General features: G+C 46.3%; 1 non-coding gene across 1 annotated transcript; it reads left to right on the top strand.

The window, feature by feature from the left end:
* The first annotated feature begins 2771 nt into the window (after positions 1 to 2771).
* On the top strand, positions 2772 to 2844 carry Trnai-gau (transfer RNA isoleucine (anticodon GAU)). The gene has a single exon. It is a non-coding gene; the product is annotated as a tRNA-Ile (tRNA).
* The last annotated feature ends 10054 nt before the right edge of the window (positions 2845 to 12898 follow it).

The following is a 12898-nucleotide window of genomic DNA, read 5'->3' as shown; positions in this document are numbered from 1 at the left end:
CCACCATAAAATGTGCTATCATGTTTATTGACTTCCAGAAAGCATTTGATCGTGTGGATCATAGATTCCTTAGTGCCACACTGAACAAAATAGGTTTTAATGAGCGAGTCGTAAGTGTGATCAGAAATGTTGCAACAGGCATCAGCGCTTGTATATCAGTTAACTGCCAGAGGACAAAGCAGATTCAGATCAGGCGCGGCGTTCCTCAAGGAAGCCCCCTCTCCATGTTCCTATTCGTGCTTTCATTAGAACCTTTCCTCCGCAGTGTTCATGCCACTATAACTGGCATCACATTATCTGGTCACCGAACAGTCATAAACGCCTATGCCGATGATGTCGGAGTCGTCCTGCGAAATCCCGACGACATTTTGAAATTGGAAACGCTAATTAAAAAGTACTGTAGAGTCTCCGGAGCAGGTGTCAACGCAAACAAAAGCAAACTCCTAAACCTGCGGGGTTTTCAACATACCACCTTAGCCTGGGCCACAATGGTCACCCAATGCAAAGCACTAGGAATAACACTGACACCTTGTCCGTTAAAAATGGCAGCTATCAATTGGAGAAATACGTCGGGACAACTTCTTGGAACAACAAGAGAAAACCTCCACCGTAACATGAACCAAGTTCAGAGGGTGATTTTCATTAACCACTGCATTCTCTCCAGGAGTTACTTTATAGCACAGATCTTCCCACTACCGAAAATGATTGGAAAAAAGATAATGTCTACCATTGCCAGCTATCTTTGGAGAGGGGATATATTCAGAGTCGACGCAAAAACTGCGACCTTAGATCCCAGGAATGGAGGTTTGGGGTTAGTTGACATCAGAAATAAGGCGTCTGCGCTTTTTATAAAAAGGACCGCCACTATCCTTAGCGACCACGCTGATAGCATTACAACTAAATTATTTGAAGTTGTCAGGCCTGCCAGTTTACAGGCGCCGGTGAATGTGCAAAAAATAAATAACCGGCTCCAGTACGTTCGTGTATATTTTGTGGAATTCAGCTATCTCGGCGGTGTCATCATCAACTCACGACGGATCACGGCCCGCGATATTCTGTCCCATCGAAAGAAAATGGAGGGGAGAAACAAATTGGAAAGTAAATACCCACACACTGATTGGGACGCCATATGGAAAAATATTAATATGCGTGGTCTACCATCGGACGTCAAGTCAGCGTGGTATAAAACAGTGAATGAGACCGTAAGCACCAATGAAAGGTTACATGCAATCGGCGTTAGCGACACGAACCTATGTCTCAAATGTAAATTGATCGACACGTTAGTGCACAGATTCACGTGCGGTGGCAATCTACAACTCTGTAATTGGATTAGGGAACAACTGGCTTTTCTTACGAGATCTTCGGTGGAAAATTTTCCCCCTGTTACATTCCTCAGGCCTCAGACTTGCTATTTTCCAGCAGCAAAAAACAACTCGGTCCATTGGTTAATGGGACACTATGTGAATTACGTAATTAATCACCTGGGAAATGACAATTCCACTGATTTTTACATGTACTTGAAGTGTGCTTTTTATAACGCCCTGAAATATAAAGACCACAAGAAAAACTACGGCAATATGCTTAAAATTGTATTCGAGCGACTGGGCATTGGTTGACAAGCCAACGAGATAAACAAAAATCGTTTATTTAAGCGAAACGACGCTTAAACAAAAACAATTGGGGAGAAGTACAATTTTACAGTTTCATATTACAATCACTTATCCTCTGCTGGCAAAGAAGGCTATTTTGTTTATTGCACAGAAGAAGCCGAAGCCGAAAGCCAGTATCGCAGGGTTAAAGATAAATTGTTTTCTTATACATTCATTTTATGACTGAGAAGGAAGTCTCATTTGTTTCCATGGAAGGGAACATATTTTTTTATTATTATGACAAAAAAAAAAAGTGGTTAGGACATTGCGTTGTGGCCAAAAAAAAAATAAAAAAAAAATGGTGTAATGGTTAGCACTCTGGACTTTGAATCCAGCGATCCGAGTTCGAGTCTCGGTGGTAAAAAAAAAAAAAAGTGGTTAAGGCGTTGGACTGCTAATCCAATGTGCTCTGCACGCGTGGGTTCGAAGGAAAATAAAAAAAAAATAAAAAAAAAAAAATAAAAAAAAAAGTGGTTAAGGCGTCTGATTTGAAATCAGATTCCGTCTGTGAGCGTAGGATCGAGTCCTACCGACTGCGAAAGTTTTCTCGTTCTCGAAGGATGGACGTCCAGCTGCATCATAGCGGTTGCGTCACTGCTAAACACGTGTGTCGCCTGCAATGTGCAGTGTTATTTGGCTGCAGAGTGCAGCGCTACAGACGCACCCAGAAGCCACAGCTCATCTCCCAGGTGACACTGCAAGTGTCGCCTCCTTGGGCAGTGCAGATGTGTCCGTTTTAGCTTGCAGACGATGACGTGTAGCAGTTTATTGGCGAATGCAAGCCGAATATTTTACCGTGAGTATCTGATAGATCCTGCCTCTCGTACGGTGGAGAGGCGCACCCTTCGCTGGTTCTCGTTCTCTGCACAAGAGTTGCAGCTGGTATCGATATAGCACCGTTTTTTCTAGCGTCAGCGTGGCGGCACGTGAAGTCAGCGAAGTCAATATTACGTGAATCGAGTCGACTTGCCTGCTTGTTATGGTGATGGAGGCAGAACAAGTGTGTGTGGTGCTTCGGCTGCTCGCCTTTCAGCGGTCTGTCTTACGAGACGAAGATGGCACTGAAATTGGCAACGAGGTATTGGTGAAGAAAGACATGCGAAACAACGGTAATGCAGGCCAGCCGAAATAGCTCAGTTGGGAGAGCGTTAGACTGATGATCTACAGGTCCCTGGTTCGATCCCGGGTTTCGGTATGCGATATTTTTGAAGCTGACGCCTTTGGAATTCCTCTGCCTTTGTGATAATGCAATTACCGCTGAGGATGTGAATTACTCCGCCCTGTAGCTGTTCTGATTGTCTATTGCTTGCAACAAGAGGGACATAGTACACATCTCCCGCAGGAGCAACAAGCAGGTGCCGCATTTTCACCAGAAAAGAGATTTCCGAATAAAGTGGCATGCAGTGCAGTCGTGGCCGAGTGGAGAGTCAGCCGGCAGCGGCCGTGGCGGTCGGACGCGGGTTGTTTTCGCTCTGGCCTATGGCGGTCGCGTGCTGTTTGGTGAGTGTGCGCATTGCTACGTTGTTTTATTGTGGCGTGATGAATTGCATTCGACTATAATGGATCAACTTATACGGAAAGACACGTTGAATTTGAGTTTTGACCCTCATTATGCACGACCCAAATCCTTTGAGGTTGAGTTATTTATTAGAGACGTCATGAAAATCACTATTGATGATATGATTGGCATTCACCTATCTATCGTTAGCAGTACGGTGTACCTAAAATTGTTGAAACTGGAGAAATGCGAACAGGTCGTTCAATCTTGTGGAGGAATGTTGAAGTTCCTCCATTCTGACGGCAATGTTGGTGAAGTCAGAATTTCGCTTGCCGGTCTCGGAGTGAGAACTGTTCGCATATTTGAATTACCCTTTGAAATTTCCGCTGACCAGATTAATGCCAAATTGAGGGAATATTGGAACTGTCATGAGCAATACGGCAGAAAAGTGGTCGACTATGCATATTTTCCCGGTTCTAAACGGTGTCCGTCAGGTGAAGATAGATATGTTAAAGCACATTCCGTCCTACATCACTGTGTGTGGCTACAGGGCCATAGTGCTTTATGACGGGCAGCCGAGAACTTGTGCGGGATGTGGGTCCACAGAACATATCCGTGCTCAGTGTGTCCAACGACACGTTGCGCAAATACCGGCCGGTGAGCGTGAGTTGCACGGCCCGACGTCTACGTTGCCATTATCATACGTCGTCCCCGCCCGGGCTAATGTCACCTCGGAACCTAGTTTAGATGTTTCGCTAGAGGGTTTGCGCGCAGTGCACGAAGGCGCTAACCGATGGAAGCGAACGATGTACCGAATGTTCCTTCTTCACACACCCAGAAGGAGGGCAATACTCACTCGCAGCTGGGGCACCCACCGGACACCGAAAGTATTCCCGCGGGCGTACCGGTTCGAGGCGACAAGTCCGACGAGGACCGGATGGAGTCGAACGAGATGGCTGGCCACCAGCCCCCGCGGTCTCCCAAATCTCAGAGGAAACGCCGGCTAGCACATCAAGGGGCAGAAGCAAATGCACCAATATTGCGTGAAAAGGCGAACCACGTCAGACAGAAACTGACTGAAGTGACTGACCCACTGTCGTCGGCAACCAGCAAAACGACAAAAAAATCACGGACGGGCGAATCAGACACTGATCACGGACGATTACCCTCAGGGGACTCTGCGGTGGCCGATACATTGGATCCGAAGCCTATGCCTGAATGTTCCAAGCTCTCGGATTGCGATATGAACGCAAACAAGTTCGTGTGCGATTGGTCAGATGACGTTGAAGAGGGTGGTCGGGAAGAAGATTTAGTACGGGATCGGCGCGGTATAGAGAATCCGTCTCAGAAGCTCAAGCAGATGTGTCCCACCAGCAACAAACGGCTACCGCCGGCGTCGGTGCAGTGGCTGATGACGCGGACTTCTTTTAGATGATGTTCGCCATGAACATCAATAGTAGGCATATTGTCACCTAGACCTCTGTTCTCATGACGTCCTTGCAAGCTTACCGCATTGCGACATTGAACATCAATAAGATCAGTAGCCCACTCAACTTAAAAAACCTTCAAGATTTTCTCTATGTCGCTGATATTGATCTCATTATGCTGCAGGAAGTGACCAATATTAACCTTGACCGTATCACAGGTTACAATGCCGTCGTTATCCTGGAAATGGCACTGAACTAGGGACCGCGATCATGGCTAAGGAAGGAATAGTGATGTCACATATCAAACGCCTGGCGAATAGCAGAGGTATAGCGACTACTATGGATACTACCAGATTTATTAATCTCTACGCCCCTTCCGGTTCTGGGAGACGACGACAGAGAACAGATTTTTTTAAAGATGGCATTGTGCCACTTTTCACATCACTTTCAGACCAACTTATATTCGCTGGTGATTTTAGCTGTGTACTCAGTCCCAAAGACCAGACACCAAATTTCAATCCGTCCGCCGAGCTTCGCGCCCTCATTGAAGAGTTATATTTAATAGACACATGGGAGCATAGACACGGTGACAGGCCCGGATTCACATTCGTTACTGGTCACTCAGCTAGCCGCGTCGATAGAATCTACGCATCAGCAAATATGAGGGAACATGTTTTGCAGGCAGAGCTATGGCCGACTGTCTTTACAGATCATGTGGCATATATATGTTCCGTCAATTTGGCCAAACAAGGGACGTACAGGGCAAGGGGACCCTGGAAACTAAATGTAGCGCATTTAACAGAATCCGAGTGTCACACAGTCTTCCGCAACACGTGGGCAGAATGCGAACGAAAGTTTCCCGCGTACGAATCTGCCATTACGTGGTGGGTAAAATGAGCAAAACCCGCCTTAACAAAAGCGATGAAGAATTATTCCAGAGGTCGATGTGCCTGGCAGAAGCAAACCCTGGAATTCTACTTTCAGTGTTTAAGGGATTTATATCGAGAAGATGCAACGGTAATATCAAATCGTATGCATATTAAACGAATACAGGCTACGATTTTAACCCTCAAACGGAAGCAATTGGAAGGCTGTAAAGTCAGGACACGTCTGCAAAACGTCGTACAGGACGAAACGACATCAATGTATCATGTTATTCGCGAACAGAAAAGGGGGCACAGAAAGATATTGACAGAACTGCACACTGCAGATGGTCGACACTTACACCAACAGCGCGACATACGAGACGAGATTTATAAACATTTCACAGCACAGTTAACGGAACACCCGGTGGATATAGCGGCGCAGCAAGCCCTCATGGCACGCCGTTTTGCGACATTGAGCACGGAAGAAGCAGACGGCCTCGCTGCAGTAGTAACTGACGATGAAGTAGCGGACGCCATTCGAGGGAGCCCACAGAATAAATCGCCTGGCCCCGACGGATTACCGGCCGAGTTTTATAGAACTTTTCGACACCATTTAGTTCCAAAGATGACCTTGGTCTGTAATGATATCCTAAATGCTGGAGATGATGTCCTAAGGAAATACTGTGAGGACATAGTGGTATTGGTCCCCAAAACCCCAACGGGCAAGACAGTCGACAATCTCCGACCGATTACATTACTTAATACGGATTATAAGATATTCGCGCGGGTCATGATGCAGCGATTCAGTACGTTACTCAGTACTGTCACGGGGGCCTATCAAACGAGAGTTGGGAAAACTAGAAACATCCAGCAGACGTTAGGCGAATATAGAGATATCATAGCTACAGCCGCCGTTTGTGACATCATCCGATGCGCTCTAGTCTCGCTAGATTTTGAAATAGCATTCGATGAAGTCAGTCACTCATATCTTCTGCGCGCGATGGCAGTAATGAATTTTCCACGGAAAGTTATTGACACTGTTACACTCCTGCTGAGAAACGAAACATCCAAGATCTGTCTCAACGGACAACTAAGTAAACCTATTTCCATCACTAGGTCGGTACGACAAGGTTGCCCGATGTCAATGGCTTTGTTTGCAGTTGCTCTTGAACCCTTGCTGTTCTCCCTGACGCAAGACCTTCCGGGATTACGTATACATGGCCAGAAGATTGTCTGCCAGGCATTTGCGGATGACGTCAGTTTCGTGGCGACGAAAGATGAAGAATTAGAACGCGCGTTTCAGCTGATAAACACTTATGAAGCCGCCTCAGGAGCGAAAGTCAACTGCAAAAAGTCTGGCGTTATGGCACTTGGTAGGGGACTAGAACTTGGCAATAGCCGTTCACTAAAAAGGATGGCAACTTTTAAATGTCTCGGCATTGAATACATGCGCAACATCCGCTGCACGGCTGCTCTTAACTATAGGAGATTGTTGGCACAAATTCGGGCCGGCATACGGCAACATCATTTGCGAAATCTCAACGCCATACAAAGAGTGCTTTTAGTCAATACTTACATCGTTTCAAAAGTCAATTATGTCGCGCAAATCCTCCCAATACCAAAAGTCATAGCACAACGCATGCTTGCGGCGCTCGGCCACTTTGTCAGTAGGGGACAAATTTTCAAAGTCGCATTTGAAACCTTGACGCTCCCCATGGGAAAGGGCGGCCTCAATCTGACTGATGTTTACCACAAAGCGAAAGCATTATAGATCAGCAACGTGTATAAACAATGGCAACGATCACCACATTCCTTAACGGCCCTTCTTCTCCATGAAATTGCACCAGCCAGCATGACGCCTCCTGTCAACGTAAGTCACATCCCGACTGCATTTTGCCACTTTAGTAATTTTTTCCTAGACTACAGCTATGTTCAATGCACCATACCTGAGAATGATCTTTACAGGGTCAGAGCGCTTTACAGCTGCCTGACGAACAGTAAACCGCGGAACAGAATAGAAGTAAAGTATAAAGACTGCAATTGGGCCAAGATCTGGGAAAACATTCACGATGCACACTTACCATCGCAGGTGCGGTCTACGTGGTACATGGCGGTCAATAGGATCATACCAACAAATTCAAAGCTACACATGATTCACTTGGCCGACACTCCGAATTGCATTCACTGTACTTTACTATATACCATCCAACATCGCTTTCTATGCGACGATGTGAAGGACATCTGGATCCTCTTTGCACGGAAGCTCTCAAGTATGCTGCGTACTGCACCTAGGATGATTACTCCAGCTGGACTCCTCAATCCCGATGCCGTTCCATACCCCCCCCCCCCCCCCCCCCCCGCAAAACGACGAGCAGTCAATTGGCTTCAAGGTCAGACGGTGTATTATATATTATCGGCGCCAGAAAAAAATAAAGAAGACTATTGGTTATACCTACTAACTCAACACCAGAAACTTCAACGAATAGACAAATATAGAGAAAAGTATGCTTCTTTCCTACTCCGAACATTAACGTAGAGAGATATTCATCCAGGGCGACGTTTGCAGTACGAAAATACTGCTGGATGGATCCTTCAGAATTATAATGGCCGCAATTAGGATTCGGAAGGCGGGAATCGAACGTTCACGAATATGCAACGGACCGCCCCGACAGTGGTGACACTTTGGGGGGCGATGCCTCTCCTGTCAACAGAAATACGAGACTGTTCTACAAGAACCCCGTGGAATTTTGGAGATCTAATACTCACATTACAATTATTCTTTTCTTACTTATTTAGGAAGATTCGTCTATTTGCACAGAAGACGTGATTCTTTCATGTTTGAATCTCCCATAAAAGAGGAGGAGAAGATTTGTTCCTTCTTGCTGCGGAAGACTCCAGCACCCTCCAGTTTATTTTCACATATGCAGTCTTCCTTGGACGTTGTGATGAGTTACTCACATTCTCGCAGAAGATTTCATTTGTTTAATCCCCACACCCAATATAGTGGTTTAACCAACTATCCAAATGCATACTGAAGAGCATTAAACTGTTACACGAATATCATTTAATTTAAACGGTGACTTTTTTATGGCGGAGAAGCCGAGCCGATGAAGGCAATTTTGGCGAGCGTGAGGACGGGCTAGAAGGGGTGGATGGAGACAGGTAAAAAAAAAAAAAAAAAAAAGAAAGTGGTTAAGGCGTCTGACTTGAAATCAGATTCCCTCTGGGAGCGTAGGTGCGAGTCCTACCGACTGCGAAAGTTTTCTCGTTCTCAAAGGATGGACGTCCAGCTGCGTCATAGCGGTTGCGTCACTGCTAAACACGTGTGTCGCCTGCAATGTGCAGTATTATTTGGCTCGAGAGTGCAGATCTACAGTCGCACCCAGAAGCCACAGCTCATCTCCCAGCCGTCCACCAGGTGTCACTGCAAGTGTCGCCTCCTTGGGCAGTGCAGATGTGTCCGTTTTAGCTTGCAGACGATGACGTGTAGCAGTTTATTAGCGAATGCAAGCCGAATGTTTTACCGTGAGTATCTGAAAGATACTACCTCTCATACGGTGGAGAGGCGCACACCTCGCTGGTTCTCGTTCTCTGTAAAAGAGTCAGCTGGCATCGATATAGCACCGTTTTATCTAGCGTCAGCGTCAAGTCAGCGAAGTCAATATTACATGAATCGAGTCGACTGGCTTGCTTGTTATGGTGATGGAGGCAGAACAAGTGTGTGTGGTGCTTCGGCTGCTCGCCTTTCAGCGGTCTGTCTTACGAGACGAAGATGGCAGTGAAATTGGCAAAGAGGCATTGGTGAAGCAAGACATGCGAAACAGCGATATTGCATCCCAGCCGAAATAGCTCAGTTGGGATCAGTCAGCCGGCGGACGCGGTCGAGGTCGGACGTGCTGTGTTTCGCGCCGCGCCGTCGCTGTTTACGTGTGGTGTGTCGCTGCGCTTGCCTTAGTGTCTACCGGTGTTTGGTGTGATCTGCAAATGAACTTGACTTCGTGATGTCTCAACCGAGTAGGAAAGATACACTGAAGTTTACCTTTGATAGAAACTTTGTCTGACCTAAATCTTTCGAAATAGAACAATGGCTAGAAGATGAAGTCAAGACAGGACTTGAGGACGTAATCGGGATACATCTTTCGATTGTCAGTAGCACCGTTTTCGTTAAATTAGCGAGTTCCGACATGTGCGAGAAAATTGTTGCATCTTGTGGTGGTATCCTAAAGTTTAAACATAGCGATGGAAATGTGGGAGAAGTTTCTTTTTCGCATGCCGGCATAGGAATACGGACTGTTCGAATTTTTGAACTTCCATTTGAAATAACCAGTGAACAGATAAACGCAGTGCTTTGTCCTTACGGTAAAATCATAAGCAATATTGCGGAACGCTGGTCTAGTGCACATAAATTCCCAGTTCTTAATGGGGTGCGGCAATTAAAAATCGAGCTGCAGAAGCACATCCCGTCTTATGTTCACGTTTGCGGATATCGCGCGATAGTAATGTACGATGACCAGCCTCGAACATGTGCAACATGCAACTCGACAGGTCACGTGCGAGCCGAATGCATGCAGAGGCGAGTGGCGCAGCTGCCTATCGGCGGGGCTGCCACGCCCCCCTCAATGACAACACTGCCTGTAACGTACGTGGCCGTGGCGCGTGGGCTTTCGGCTACACCCACGGTCCCAGAAGTTAGTGAAACCACTGAACTGCCTGCGACAGTGACACGAATGGAGACTGCCGAAACGCCTGATCAGAGCCCACCTAAACCAGTAGAAATATCTACGTCTGTCGTAGTCACAGAAGAACGGGCATCCGCGTTGCAAACGGCTGCGTCTCCACCGGCCGATGCTACTCCACGGGGGGAATCTCAAGCAGGTGATGATAAAAGCCCACAAAAGTGTGCATCTCCCAGAAAAACTAAAAAACGGTGAGTTGCCCGCCAGGGTGCCGAACAGATTGCACCGGTTCTGCGCGAAAAGGCTAAACAGATCGGAGAACAAATCAGTGCAAAAGCACCATGATCATCCCTCAGCTGGTTTACCATCAGTCCTTGACAATGTCTCAGATGCTCTACCTCTGAACCCCGAACAGTCAGCTACACTTCGAGCCGACCGTGATAACCACATGATCGACCTCTATCCTGTTGAAGCGTCAATAACCACCTCGACACGCCCTCAGCCAACTAGTTGAGCAGACGATACAGAATCCAATGCCGAAGTAGACAGTATGGATACTTCAGAAACGGTGACAGCCATATCTTCGGTCCCCAAGGACGACGATGTTAATGAGAAAGGTAACGCCTCGACAGAAACTACTGTGCAAAAAGAACTCGCGACTGATCCATTTTCAAACGGAGAATATTTTTAACTCTGCCTTTACAGTGACTGTCCATAGATGTTTTTGTTATCTTAAATTGCTTCCACAGTGCATTTTCGACGTGAGTTGCTTTTCCAGCGCTATTTATGATTGATATTGGACGGATTTTAGGCATTGCTTCTGTTTAGTCAACCACAATTCCGCCACAGGCCTATCGACTTGCTACTCTAAATATTAATAAGATACGTAGCGCTTGTAAATTACAACATTTAAAGGACTTTTTATATGCAGCTGATGTAGACATTTTATTTGTCCAAGAAGTAACAGAGATCGGACTTGATTGCATACCAGGTTATAATGTGCTTACTAATCCTGGAGCCGGTTGTGAACTAGGTACAGCTTTTATTGCCAAGGAAGGTATTATTATCACTGACGTCACAGAATTGCCGAACAGTAGGGGCATTGCGGGCACTTTTTACAACAACAGACTAATTAATGTGTATGCCCCATCCGGTTCCAGTAATAGACGTCAAAGAGCAGATTTTTTTAAAGAAGAAATAGTTCCTCTCTTTAGCGTCCGCCACGACAATGTTATCTTCGGAGGCGACTTTAACTGTGTCATCAGTGCAAAGGACCAGACTCCCAATCTTAACAAATCACTTGAACTGGAACGAATTGTACGAGACTTACGCTTAATTGACTCTTGGGAGCTCAAGCATGGGGCTGCACCTGGGTTTACCCATATTACGACCCATTCGGCAAGCCATCTCGATCGAATTTATGTCACACCTAATTTGAGGAATACCATTCTGCAGTCAGAAGTATGGCCAGTGGCGTTCTCAGATCATGCTGCATACATCTGTACTATCACTCTAGACCGTCAACGTACGTATCGATACAGGGGCCTGTGGAAATTAAATGTTTCACGTCTGCAAGACTCGGCGTGTCAAGAAGCCTTCCTCCAAACCTGGCGAGAATGTGAGCAAAGATTTGCCTCTTACAATACAGCCATTGATTGGTGGCTCAGGTGCGCCAAACCTAAAATTAGGTGGTGTTTCATGAACTACGCACGGGAAAAGAGCTTTTGGCTTCGCAGGACGATCAATTTCTATTTTCATTGTCTGCGGGAACTGTATACGCTCGGCACTTCGGCCGTCGAGAAATGTCAACGAATTAAGAAAATCCAGGCCAAAATCCTAACCCTAAGGAGGACGCAGCTAGAAGGCTACAAAGTCAGGTCGCGGGTCCAGACTACTACACACCAAGAACTCACCTCAGTCTACCATATGATCCAAGAAAGTAAGAAAGGATCCCGTAAAATTCTGACGGAGTTAACTGCTGAGGATCGCGCAACGCTGACTACGCACAATGAAATTAAGGCGGCGGTGCTAAACTACTTCACCACCTTGATGTCAAAAAAAGAAGTTAACGTGCAAGTGCAAGACGATCTTTTGAATAATTTGCACAACAGAGTCAGTCTCGCGAATGCGGAACAGCTATTAGCCGTGGCAACCGAAGAAGACGTGGAATATGTCATCTGGGAAAAAATAAATCCCCCGGACCTGACGGAATTCCCGCCGAATTCTATAAAAAATTCTGGAACACCATAAAGGCGAAGATCACTTGCATCTGTAACGAACTTTTAGACCACAACAACGTAATCCCCACCAGCTTCTGTGAAGGAGAAATCGTTCTAAAAAAAAAAAAAAAAAAAAAAAAAAAAAAACCTCAGGCGGTGCCAACGTAAAAAGTCTAAGACCGATAACGCTGCTCAACAGCGACTATAGAATCTTTGCGAGACTATTGGCCCAACGGCTTAAATCCACGATGACCAGTATCATTGGCCCTTACCAGACCAGCGTGGGCAAGGATCGGAAAATTCAACAGACTTTATGCGACTACCATGATTTAATCTCTATTGCGGAAGTCTGTAAACTGAAATGTGCCATCATGTCCTTGGATTTCGACAAAGCCTTTGACAGGGTAAACGACCAGTATCTCTTTCGTGCCATGTCTGCGATGGGTTTTCCACCTGGGTTCGCTGCCATTATACAACAGATGGTAGGGACTAATTCATCCAGAATCATCATCAATGGCCAGCCTACCCGAGCAATAGAGATAGCCAGTTCCGTCAGGCAGGGC

This window comes from Schistocerca gregaria, chromosome 1 (assembly GCF_023897955.1).
Source record: "Schistocerca gregaria isolate iqSchGreg1 chromosome 1, iqSchGreg1.2, whole genome shotgun sequence".
Lineage (NCBI taxonomy): Eukaryota > Metazoa > Arthropoda > Insecta > Orthoptera > Acrididae > Schistocerca > Schistocerca gregaria.
This window is presented reverse-complemented; position numbering and strand designations above follow the sequence as displayed.